The sequence below is a fragment of the Paralichthys olivaceus genome, chromosome 21 (genome assembly GCF_024713975.1).
Source record: "Paralichthys olivaceus isolate ysfri-2021 chromosome 21, ASM2471397v2, whole genome shotgun sequence".
In the NCBI taxonomy this organism is placed as follows: domain Eukaryota; kingdom Metazoa; phylum Chordata; class Actinopteri; order Pleuronectiformes; family Paralichthyidae; genus Paralichthys; species Paralichthys olivaceus.
The window spans coordinates 2,309,640-2,321,303 of record NC_091113.1 but is presented as its reverse complement, the minus strand read 5'-3'; positions in this window follow the sequence as shown (position 1 = coordinate 2,321,303).

Here is an 11,664-nt window from a genome sequence, read left to right as displayed (position 1 = left end):
ACAGCTTCGTCACAGATGACGATTTCTTCTTGTTGGTGTCGAGGATTTCAAGAGATAAAACAAACCAAAAATGCTTCTGAAACAAAGAGACTCAACGTGCTTCAACAGTTACAGACAATTCTTATACAAAAAAAAATGAATTCTGTTTTTACTTGAACAAAAATGTATAAATGTCCCCGTGGCCGCAGTGCCCCCTGGTGCTGGTTGGTTTCCCCCGTTTCCATTCCAGTGGTACATAGTTCCAGAGGTGTGGCTCGAGTATAACATTGCCAACTTTCTGAGCAAGCCAGCAGAATTTTCAGAATGGGCGTCTCATCAGTTAATGTTACACTTTGCAGCCAACACTTCCTGCTTTCAGAGAAGGGCCCGCGGCCCGGCGCCCATACCACGCCGTGGCCTGGACTCCTATCGACGGCTCGCAATAGTGCCGGAGGAGTCATCGGGTTTCTCTGGCAATGTCTGTCTCAACAGGAATGGTGAGCCGTGCACGAGGGCAGCCAGCTCCGTGTTCGCAAACTGCTGTGCACCGGGCATTCCAGCTGGGATTACACCCCGGTGTAGAGTAACCTGTCCGACTCCACCCAGCACCTTCCTCTGGAAGACCAGGAAACTAAGTCTTGAGTGGGAATCATGCGATGTCGCCTGGAGCTATGATGAACAAATACACAGTGTGGTTCAGACATGATCGGTCATTATGTGTGCTTACCAAATTTTGGTCATTTACAAAGCGTTCAACCAGGAAAGATTATAATAAATTAGTGTTGTCGCAGCATTAATCCTACATTGTCCACAAATCACTCAAAACCACCAATGTCAAACTCGTGACGACCCTGAAGATACTCGTGGATCATGAGGATTCATCCTCAGGGAACCATGAATGTCCTCACACACACAACCTGAATGACAAAGTTTCATTTCTACGTCTCGTTTTCTCACACTGCACTTTGTTGAAATCAGATTCCCAGTGTGCTGAAGCTGAACCACTTCATGCCTATTGAAAGCATTGACAGTATTGACGTTGGAGAGTGTGTGGGTTGAAAATGACTGAACGTGGGCAGTCAGTGTTACATAAGCAACGGTCCACTTCTCTCACTAAAACAGCAGAAAAACAAAGACGCACCTCCATCTCGCAGATGTGGATGTTTTATTTCTGGAATTACATCACGGTGCGTTCAGGATCTGAATTCAATAATCTTGATTTTTAGCACGACTGGTCACTAAAGTGAAGTTTTTTAATCAAATTGTGAAGCAACAGATTCCAGCTGATGATCTGGTGTTTCTGAAGCCGACTACATCGCTGCACTCTGCTGAGGTTTTTCCCAGAACACGTTCCCCTCCTCGGTTACAAGACTCAACCCGACGGGCTTTGAGTTACAAAGTCAAAATGTAAAACGCATACCAGGGCTGTGTATATTGGACGCACACCCACACGCGGCCCGGGCGAAGGGTGTGACGGCCCATATGAGTTTGTATTTCTCCTCTAAGACCCGAGCTCACGCAGCTCGCTGTATTCAACATTAATATCTCCACTTGATATTTAATGTGAAGCTGCACGACATCTCTCTCCACCTGATGACTAACTTCCTCGGCTCCGAACGGGTTCTCTCGCTTCCTCCCTCTCCCAGCGGGTCGTTGGTTGTCATGGTTACATCCATTAACACACCTGCTAAGCTCACGGGTCCCCCATGTCTCCCCCTCCCCCTCCCTTCCTCCCATGTCTGTCATCGTCACAGACCCTGCGTGTAATGACAGCTGAGGCAGGAAAAATATGCAGTGAATAGAAAGTATTCATGAAATCTAAAATACTTATAAAGAGTCTCAGTGAAGGATATTTTCAATTTGTGCAGAGAAAAATAAAAAATCTCAAAATAGTTTAAATGTTTGTCCGAAATGGAAAAGTTGGTGAAATATTAACTTTAATGTTTTCTGAATCATCTTTTCATCATATGACGTTCGACTGGAACTTTTTATTAACGCCATCTTTTTTTTTATTAACATCATCTTTCAGCAACAGAGTGATTCCACCGAGACGCCACAGGAAGTCATTCCTGCCTGTGGTCTTCAGACTTTATAATTCCTCAATAGACCAACCCTGAACTTATTTATCTTCTGTCGTGTATAGTTTTAATGTAAATAATGTATTTCTACATATTCTTGTACATATTATTTCAAACAGATGCTCTGTGTCCCAACCAACAGGTGGAGCATGAAACTTCTCTCAAAGCAACAACATGTTCCTGTCGTTTTTTCTTTCACTTTCTGTTCATCTCTCTTTGTATCTCGTCTTCTAATTCTTTTTAAATCCTTCCTACTTTATTTATCAACCTTCCCTGAAAACCGAGCCCTCACACTCCTTCTCTACCCTCTTCTGTTTCATCAGTTCTTCTCTCCTCTTTTCCTTTTCCTTCCTTTTCTCCCCAGAATGTCTCTTCTTTATTTCGTCCCCTCCTCACTTCACTTCCCTTCTTCCTTCTTCCCGTCTCTCTCCTCTTCGGCTTTGTGACTCCTCCTCTAATATTCTGGTCCTTTCTCCCTTCCCCTTCTTTCCTCTCTGCAGCACCGACTTGAATAATTACAAAAAGAATCATTAATCTCAGAGCTAATACGACGTCTCAACAAGGACCTGGCATCGATATTAAAAGACGAACTTAATCATGTAGACTGTGCGTTGCCTTCTTTATCTGCTGGAAGAACCAAAAGCACCTGTTACACACTGTGTTTGTGTGTGTGTGTGTGTGTGTGTGTGTGTGTGTGTGTGTGTGTGTACAGGGAGACAATTAGAACAGCTGACTAGACATGAATCTGAAGGTGCTTAGCCAGCAGCCTTTTTCACAGTAGCAAAGAACCTACACACTAATGTATGAATACACAACAACACACAATACCTCACGATATCAGAGAGTAAATTCTCACACTGAACGCAGATGTGAGTCAAACTGAAAAGTCTTGTTTGGGTTTGATTGATTGAAAACGAGTCGAGTGTCACTGCGGGAGTCAGAAGCTAAATATCGGGTGTGAGAGGGATCAAAGTAAAGTCCGACCTCGAGAGGCGGACCGTGGTTTGGTTCGTTTGCTTTTATGGACTTTCAGACGAATCACAGGAAGATGAGACGGCATTAAACAACAGAAGAAGAAAGAGAAGACGAAGCAGCTGCACCTCAGACGATACGATGTTTGAAGGAGGACGACGTTCATTTGACCTGGTGTGGTGATACTTTAATGATATAACCATGGCAACCGAATGAACCAGTTAATTGAAAACCTGTTAGAGTGACAACACGCTGAGGTCAGACACACGACAGGGACGTTCATGTCATGTGTGTTTGTTGTCGTCTTGTTTTGTTGCCATAAACCAAGACAAAACACACACACACACACACAAGACTCCACCCACTTATCCCGACGGCCATCTAATGTAAAACCATAAATGCTAACGTCTCCGTTGGGAACAAGAAATTTTAAATCACCATCGGGACAAATCGCCGCCACATCGACTCATCGATGCCGAAAACAAACAAGACGTCTCGTTGTCCTGGATCATCACAGACGTAACTCACAGAAGAACTGATGATGTCACGCTGCTGAAAAGTGTTGATTCATTTCCAGACATCAACTCTCTCTCCTGCTCGTCTCCATCTTCTTCTCCTCTTTTCACTTTCACCTCCCGTCTGACTCCTCTCCTCCTTCAGCCCCTTTATGCTTTGTCATCTTCAGCCTTGTCATCCTTTCATTTTCGGTTTCTTTTCCTCATCTCTCTCTTTCGTTAACAGGCGCTTAATCTCCAGTTGGACACGTTTGGAAATACAAATCCAGATACGCAGGTTTCCAAGCGACATCATCACACTGCAAATAATTCTAGCTTTGTTACTTCCAGAAACAACATGCACACGATGGACATAAGAAAACGAGCCTGCACAGATTCTGAGTCTGTCACCGAATCACCAGTAAACAGAGGCTGACGGCACAAACAAGCTGCCCTCACCAACAAAACCCACACATGCACAAGTTCCGAAGGTGAAAAATGAACATGTTAAAAATCCTCCTCTGACATCAAACCGCACGTATGTTTGGAAATAATATTCTCTAACTTTTATTTGAACAAACAACGACAGTGAAAGCCCAGATTTTCTGCCCGGTTGAATTTGAGCTGACACCATGTTGTTTACAAACTCAGGCTTCATCTCTTTTACCTTCTTTCCTTTCTTCTTGCGATGAGCCGACTTCCCCGTCGCCTTGTCTTTAACCTCCTCGCTCATTTCAGCAGCTGTGTGTGTGTGTGTGTGTGTGTGTGTGTGTGTGTGTGTACAAGTCCAAAAAGGGTTTTTCTTTTTTTTAATCCAGCATGGATGAGCGAAGAGTAGTGGAGTGGCGGCCACTCTCAACGTGCACAGCGACCGACTCACTCAGCTCCTCACACCCACTTTCAGACACTCACTCACACACACTCTCACAGACACACACTCTCACACAAACACACACAGACACACACACACTGTCCGTGAGGAGAGGAGCCAACAAGGCTGCCCAGCTGGAGCGATGGAGAGACGCACATTCTCGCGTTCTCTCCGTCATTGTGTATTTCAGACTCTCTCTCTCTATCTCTCTCTCTCTCTCACACACACACACGTACACACACACACACAGACACAGACACACACACACACGTACCTGTCCATGGCTGTGGTTTCCTCCCACACACTCCACAAGTGAGAGAACAGCAGCAACAAGCAACAGGGGCTTGAATATTAATAGCAATCAATACCATCTTGTGTATGAGTGTGTGTGTGTGTGTGTGTGTACGTGTGTGTGTGTGTAACTGTAGGCTAATGCAACAGCTCTTTAATGAAGGAGGCGACAAACCAGTGCTTATTAGTCAGGGGGGGAAGAGAATGGAGAGATGGGTTTCTATTGGTCAGGCTGGATTAACATGCTTCAACAGCCCCATCACCTCCACCTCCACCTCCTCCACCTCCACCTCCTCCACCTCCACCTCCTCCTCCTCCACCTCCACCCTGATCAATGACAAAGACAGAAAAACCTCCGGTGGCAGATTACAGATTACAGATTATTGCTGTGTGAGTGTGTGTGTATGTCTGTGTGTGTTGTGAGTGGATTATTACAATGTGAGTCTAGTACAATTAAAACTGTATCGTCCATTGAGGATTGTATTTGTCACTGTTCCTCTGCCGTCGCTCTCTCACACACCAAACTGAAATGAGCTTCAACAGAGTACAACGATGCCTCAGTGGAATCAAACAGCAGAAGAACGTGCTGTGTCACCCGGGTCTGCTGGAGTCCAGGTTAGTCGGCGCTCTGTGTCTGTTTTTCCTCCAACACTTCCTATTTGTACTGAAGAGCTAACGTTGACATCTGGTGGCCGCCGCCTGCTACGACAACAACAACAGCCAACGTCCCGAAATCCTCCAACAGGATGAGACAGATTCTCTGAGGAAATTAAAATGAGAGTCGAGATCTTTAAAATAAGGTCAAATAGAAATACCACACAATTCTCAGTATCATATTTAAGCAAAAATGTTCCAAAATCCAAAACATACTATTTAAAATTTAAAATAAAAAATGTACACTTGTTTTTAAATTCATTAAAATATATATATATATTTTCAAGTTCGATATATAATTTATATTTATGGGGATTAATGCCAATTTTATATACATCCCTCATATCGGCCCGTACAAATCCACATTGTCGGGTTATATAGTTATATAAATATATGTAAATATATAATTTGGCTCCTTATCACTTGGTTAATGCTGATTTATGAGCTGCTCTCAGTTTGAGTATCATCAACACACTGTACTGTCTTCCACCTCCGTCCCCTTCTCTTAGTTCAGCCCTGTCTCTCTGATGTGTCTCGTCGTTGCTCAGGCTTAATTCAATACGACAGCCCGAAACACACAGACACACACACACACACACACAGAGAGTAATGTGCCTCTGAACTGATGCGTACGTGCAACCAGAGGTAACACAATACTTTTACAGCCTGTGTTCTCTTTCGCTCGGCCATTAAAGGCCTATGAGGGAGCGGCTCTCTAACTCCGCAGTAAATGCTCCATAACTGTGAATGATGGCAGACACAGTGAGCCAGCGGTTACAGGAGAGAGGGGCTGGGAACCAGTGAGTCACTAATGGGGCATCGTAGTGAGACGCAGCACATGTAGCTGGGTGTTTGAATGATTGTGTGAAGTTTCATTGTTTTCACTAGAAGAAGAAGAAGAAGAAGAAGACAAAGAAGAAGAAGGCCGCCCTTCTATATTTAGCTCTGTGTTTACACTGTGAGGTTTGTATGTGACATTCCTCAACGCAGCGACGACTATCACAGACGGACAGAAGTTTGACAGATGAGTGTGTGTGTGTTTGTGTGTGTGTGTTTGTGTGTGTGTGTGTCCCTGGTTACCAAAACGTTAAGAAATGAAACGCTGTTCCATTAACACTTCTATCATCATAAATAAAAACATTTCACTGTAACATCCGGGGAAACAAATAATGCTCAAGTTTATCTGGGGCCTAAGAAGAAGTAGCTTGGATCAATGTCCTCTTATCAGCTTCTTCCATCCAAATCTCCTGAAATGATCCAGAGGGGCTGAACGTGAGAACCTCCAGAACTTTGATCGTGAGCGTGGCTTTGAATATTAAACCGTCTGAGCGCTCGACAAGACGAGAAAAGATCGATGTTATACGACGTGTTTTAGTATTTCACAGTCAACATTGAATTCAAACTCGTGTGCAACCACTGGGCATGTGCCCGCTTGTCTGAGTGGGTGTTATCAACGTCAAACACTCCATTATATCTGCTGGTAAAAAACAAACCCTGATAGAAGATAAAGGCCGTCGATGTGAGCGGGTGTAAACGGAGCCAAGAGCCACACGGAGGGTTTGATTCTCGCCAATGTAAAAGTCTGAGACTGTAAATGGGAAGAAATCAGTGGGGCGATCGTGAGTCTGTCGCCTAAACAATTTGGAGACATTAAAAGACGTGTCTGCGTGAATGGTTTCTGTGAATGTGTGTGTGTTTGAGCCTGTGGACACGTCAGGTGCTGTTCTTCGCTGAGGCCTGTGATGTGCGTTTCTTTGACACAAAGTGAGAAAGCTGTAACTGGCTGTGGTTATGGTGACATAGATACTGATGTGAGCTGAGGAGCTGTGACTACAGGGAGATGAACCCGAATCGTGTCCCGTGACGCTGAATCCTGCTCTGTGAGGTTCGGACTTCTGCTTCAGCACAGCCCCACTTCCCCAACACACCTTTTTGAGCACAGGTGTGAACATGTTGCAGGCCGATCTGGGTTAAAGAGTAAAATAAAAATAAGTTCTGGGGAAGCTGGGGAAGTTGTGAGCAGTATTTTGAACTATGGTCCATAAAGTTTTTACTGTCCAAGCAGACAGTCAGACCTCATAGTTGTCCATAATGCAGTTCTTTCTCTCTGTTTCGGCGGCTGCAGTGTTTTCTGTGTGGGAAGAGGAGCTTCCTTTACTACAGACTTTTTCTTTTAAAAAAACTCTATTGAACACACCAGAGGAAGGAAACACTTAAAACAATTCCACCTTTACAGACGCAAATGAACGCAATCTCTTAGAGCAAATACATCTTGGTATCCTCCAGCATCTGTGTTTACCTGATATCTAAGAATCGAATCCCAGTCATTCTCCTGCCGTCTCTTCTTTCACAGCGAATATTAACTTCACGCAACAGATCAGAGACAGTCCAGACCTCGAATGTCCAAATATTTATTTTAAAAAAAAATGGAAATGCTTTTATTTCAACTGTAAATCATGCAAACTATCAGTGATCGTCTCTGCATGTTAATGTGATCTTTGGATGGAGTCGTCATAATCGCCAGCCAGGAGAAAATCTGTCTCAGTTCACGTTTGGTTGCCAAAGCATTGCCATGGCAATATAGATGAATCCTCATAAACTGTGAGAGCTGCGTCGGATGAGCCAATCGGGGCTTTGGAGACAGAAGTTCCACACGTCTCAGTCTCACACTCATCCAGAGAGTTTCACCCACTTTCCTAAAGAGTCGTGAATTTGTCAGGTGGAAACAGATGCTCGGGAATAACACAAGAAATTAAGTTTCTGTACTTTGCAGTAGAAGAGTAACGAAGACATAGATTTTGACATTTTTGGAAATAATTCCTGGATTTTCTTTCTCTGGAGGAGCCACGCGTGCTCTACTCGGACGACTCTCACCTGAATGTCGTTATAAATGTGACGCAGTCAATGCGACTCCAGGTGTTTGACTATCCGCCTCCGGAAGTGGACATTAAAAACAGTTCAGCTTTTGAATCTGGAGAATCTACGAGTGTGGTTCTACGTCTCTTAACTGAACAATCAACCAGTCAACGAACACTCGTAAAGAGAAAGAGACTCATTTACACAGAAGAGAAGGAATCCCCCCCCCCCCTCCACACACACACACACACACACGACCACTGAGAAAGAGCAGACACACGAACACCATTTACAAAAGAGACAGACTTTCCATCCTCTCTTGATTTACAATCCATCTTTGTTTCAGGACGGGCGCTCACACAATGGTTGAAGAAAAGGACACAGTTCCACGCCTAAAATGGTCTCATCGCCGCCACCCCCCCCCCCAACGGTGACACGAGCAGAGCTGGAAAGTTGGATTGCGATTCGCTGTCTACCACCGAGCTTCTCTCCCTGCCCCCCACTTGAGTTCTTACACACATCCGATCCCACGTTGGCCATCAAACCTTGAAGCCCGATGGTTGTTGTTGTTATTTAGGATCTTCTTCTGCTGCGGCTACAGAAATATCCGACGCTCTCACTGTGTGAGTTTTGTTCAACAGCTTTGGAGGCAGCTGATTGAGGATTTCAGTGGTTTCAAAGGAAACGTGGTGTTTACGCTGCGTTTCTTTCCTCTAACGTTTCATTACAGTGTTTCAAGAATGAAGAGGTTCTTCACAACACACACACACACACACACACACACACACACACGCACACACACACACAAACACTGGTTTACTTCACAGACAGCATGCAACTAGGCTGTAATCTGGCTGGTTCCTCGACGGGCAACTCGCACTGAGGAAATCATTCACATGAACGCTGAGCCGTAGTCGTCCCAGGAACGAGGGTCAGCTGATGCACTGTGACTCATTGAAATGAAAACACAAACCTAAACTGTACAACACACGAGTGTCAGCCGGAGCAACGACCCTGGATGCAGCGTCTGAGTCATTCCTGCTCGCACACTGGAACTCATTCATTCTGTCTTTCTCTCAGTGTGCAGATGTTCAGTCCGATGCAGATGTTTTGTCAAGTCACTGCACTGCTCACCCACAGAGTCCTTTTCAACTGGTTGATGCGCTTGTTGTAACGTCAGCTAAATGATATGTAAAGTAAAGTAAAGTAAAGTAAAGTAATGTAAAGTAAAGTAAAGTAAAGTAAAGTAATGTAAAGTAATGTAAAGTAATGTAATGCACCTGTTGTCCGGTTTGATGTCAACGAACAGCATCGAACGTACAACAGCTCGTCTCTTCTGCACAAACAAACATTAACTCATTGAGCTGACATCCCCACAGCCGAGGTCATGTTTACTCATGTCACCACAATACGCTGCACTGAGAGCCGGAGGGAGTGAATCAGTAAGCTCACCCCCCCCCACCACCCCCCCACCCCCCCCACCCCCACAGCACGCTGACTCAGCTCAACTGGACTTTTCTCATTACAATGAAAAAGCAGAATCCATAACCTGACTAAACAAAACTTCACCTGAGCCGTTCCCAGTCGTTATTTATCATCACATGAACTGACCGTGTGATTGATGGAACCTGTGATCATCATTCAGGATTTCTCTCCACTGGACACCATGTTTCTCCTTTTGTCAAATTCACAATGTTTGTATTCAATTCTTTATTTAACGAGGAAGGTCCCAGAGTGTCTGCAGCGAAAGACAATTTAATTAAGGACTGTTGGTTTGATGTTTGTTTGTTTGCAGGTTTGACGCAATAACTACTCAACTGATTCCACAACAACTAGCACATTGTGAGGCCTGGAGAGGAAACAAACCGTGATCAGACATGAACTCAGGCAGAGTTGAGTTTTTTGTCGTGTGTCTTTTTGGAGATTCTCCCCTCAGACCGTTTCACATCAACACAGAAATCTCCCAGTGTTCAGGTGAGCGGTGTCGCAGCACAGACACGACATCGTTCAGCTGTTTTTGTTCACAGCACATCAACGCTGGTGTCAGCTCTTATCTCTAAGAGCTCTAGAATTTCTTTTTTTCAAATCGGCGTGTGTGTGTGACTCCTCTTTCACTGTTTTGGTTACTGATTAATCAGCATTCATAAACAAAACAGCTGAAGCTGTTGAAGCAGACATGTCTTTATCTTTAGCTTTCATACCACCAATCATAATTACATTCAAATCCTGTCAAACCAGCTGCACGTGCACACGGCCAGCTCCGCAGGCGCCACCGTGCCGTCCAATTACTTTTCACCAGGACATGGGTGGAGTGTCGCTGATGTTTGCTCTGCCTCAATAAACCTCCTGCACCGTGTGTTGACACCAGGCACTTACAACCACTGATACTGAAACCACCCTCCACTTCCCATTACGAGCTGTGGTCAACCATTAATGGACAGATGGGGGGGGCCACAGACAGTCAGTCACAGGTTTATATGAAACATTTTCAAATACGCAAAAGATTGAGAACAAATTTCTACATGATGGAAGCCACAGGAAGCTGGGAATCAAACCAGTCACATCCTGTCACAACAGTCACACTTTGCTTTCTGTCAGAGCTTCATTACAACATTTTAATTTGGTGGCATCGTGAAGCAGCATGGGATCATGGGAGTTGTAGACTTCACACATCGTATTCATGGATGAACTCGTGCATTTGTGTTTTTGGAAAAATGTAAACCCACTGATTTCAAAAGAATTTAAGAAAACGGCCATTTTAATTGTTATATTCATTCATCACACGTACGATCACTGCGGATTTAACTTTTAAACGCATACAGGAATGAATGGAAATCAATGGAGTGCAAAGAAGAATATGGTAAAATATTTTAATAAAGATTTATATATGATTTGTAGTCAAGAGGCTACAACCTGGCTAATGACAACACTGCTGTGTTGCAGATTACACAGCCTGAAAGAATGTGATAAATGCATCCATATAAATCTCTAAATGTATGATATCAATTATAAAATGACCACAAACGTTATTTGTAGATCATTTTTATTGGAGACTAACATCAGGCTGATGAAAGACAACTCTGCTGTGGTCCTTTACTGTTCATGTCCAGCCTTTCTCAGCTGAAGTGACTCTCTGGGTTATTACAGGGTAGTAGAGTCAGATGTGTCCAGGCTCGTTGGGTTAAAGGTTCTTATCTGATATGAAAACTTTAACATCAGAACCGATGTTTGTCCGCAGCAGCTACAGTGATCTCAAAATACAAGAGCCATGAACCCAGACGTGTCTTTTCTACGTTTTACCAGGAAACAACGCAGCTTCAGCTCCGAGGCTCAGTTTCACAGATTCTGGAAACAGCCTCAGACACAAGGCGTCACTTTCACAAAGTTTCCAGCCGCAGGAAAGTTGGAGAAAAGTCCGCTCACCTGTTCTGCTCGGTCACCTGCGGAGGAGGAGGAGGAGCAGGAGGAG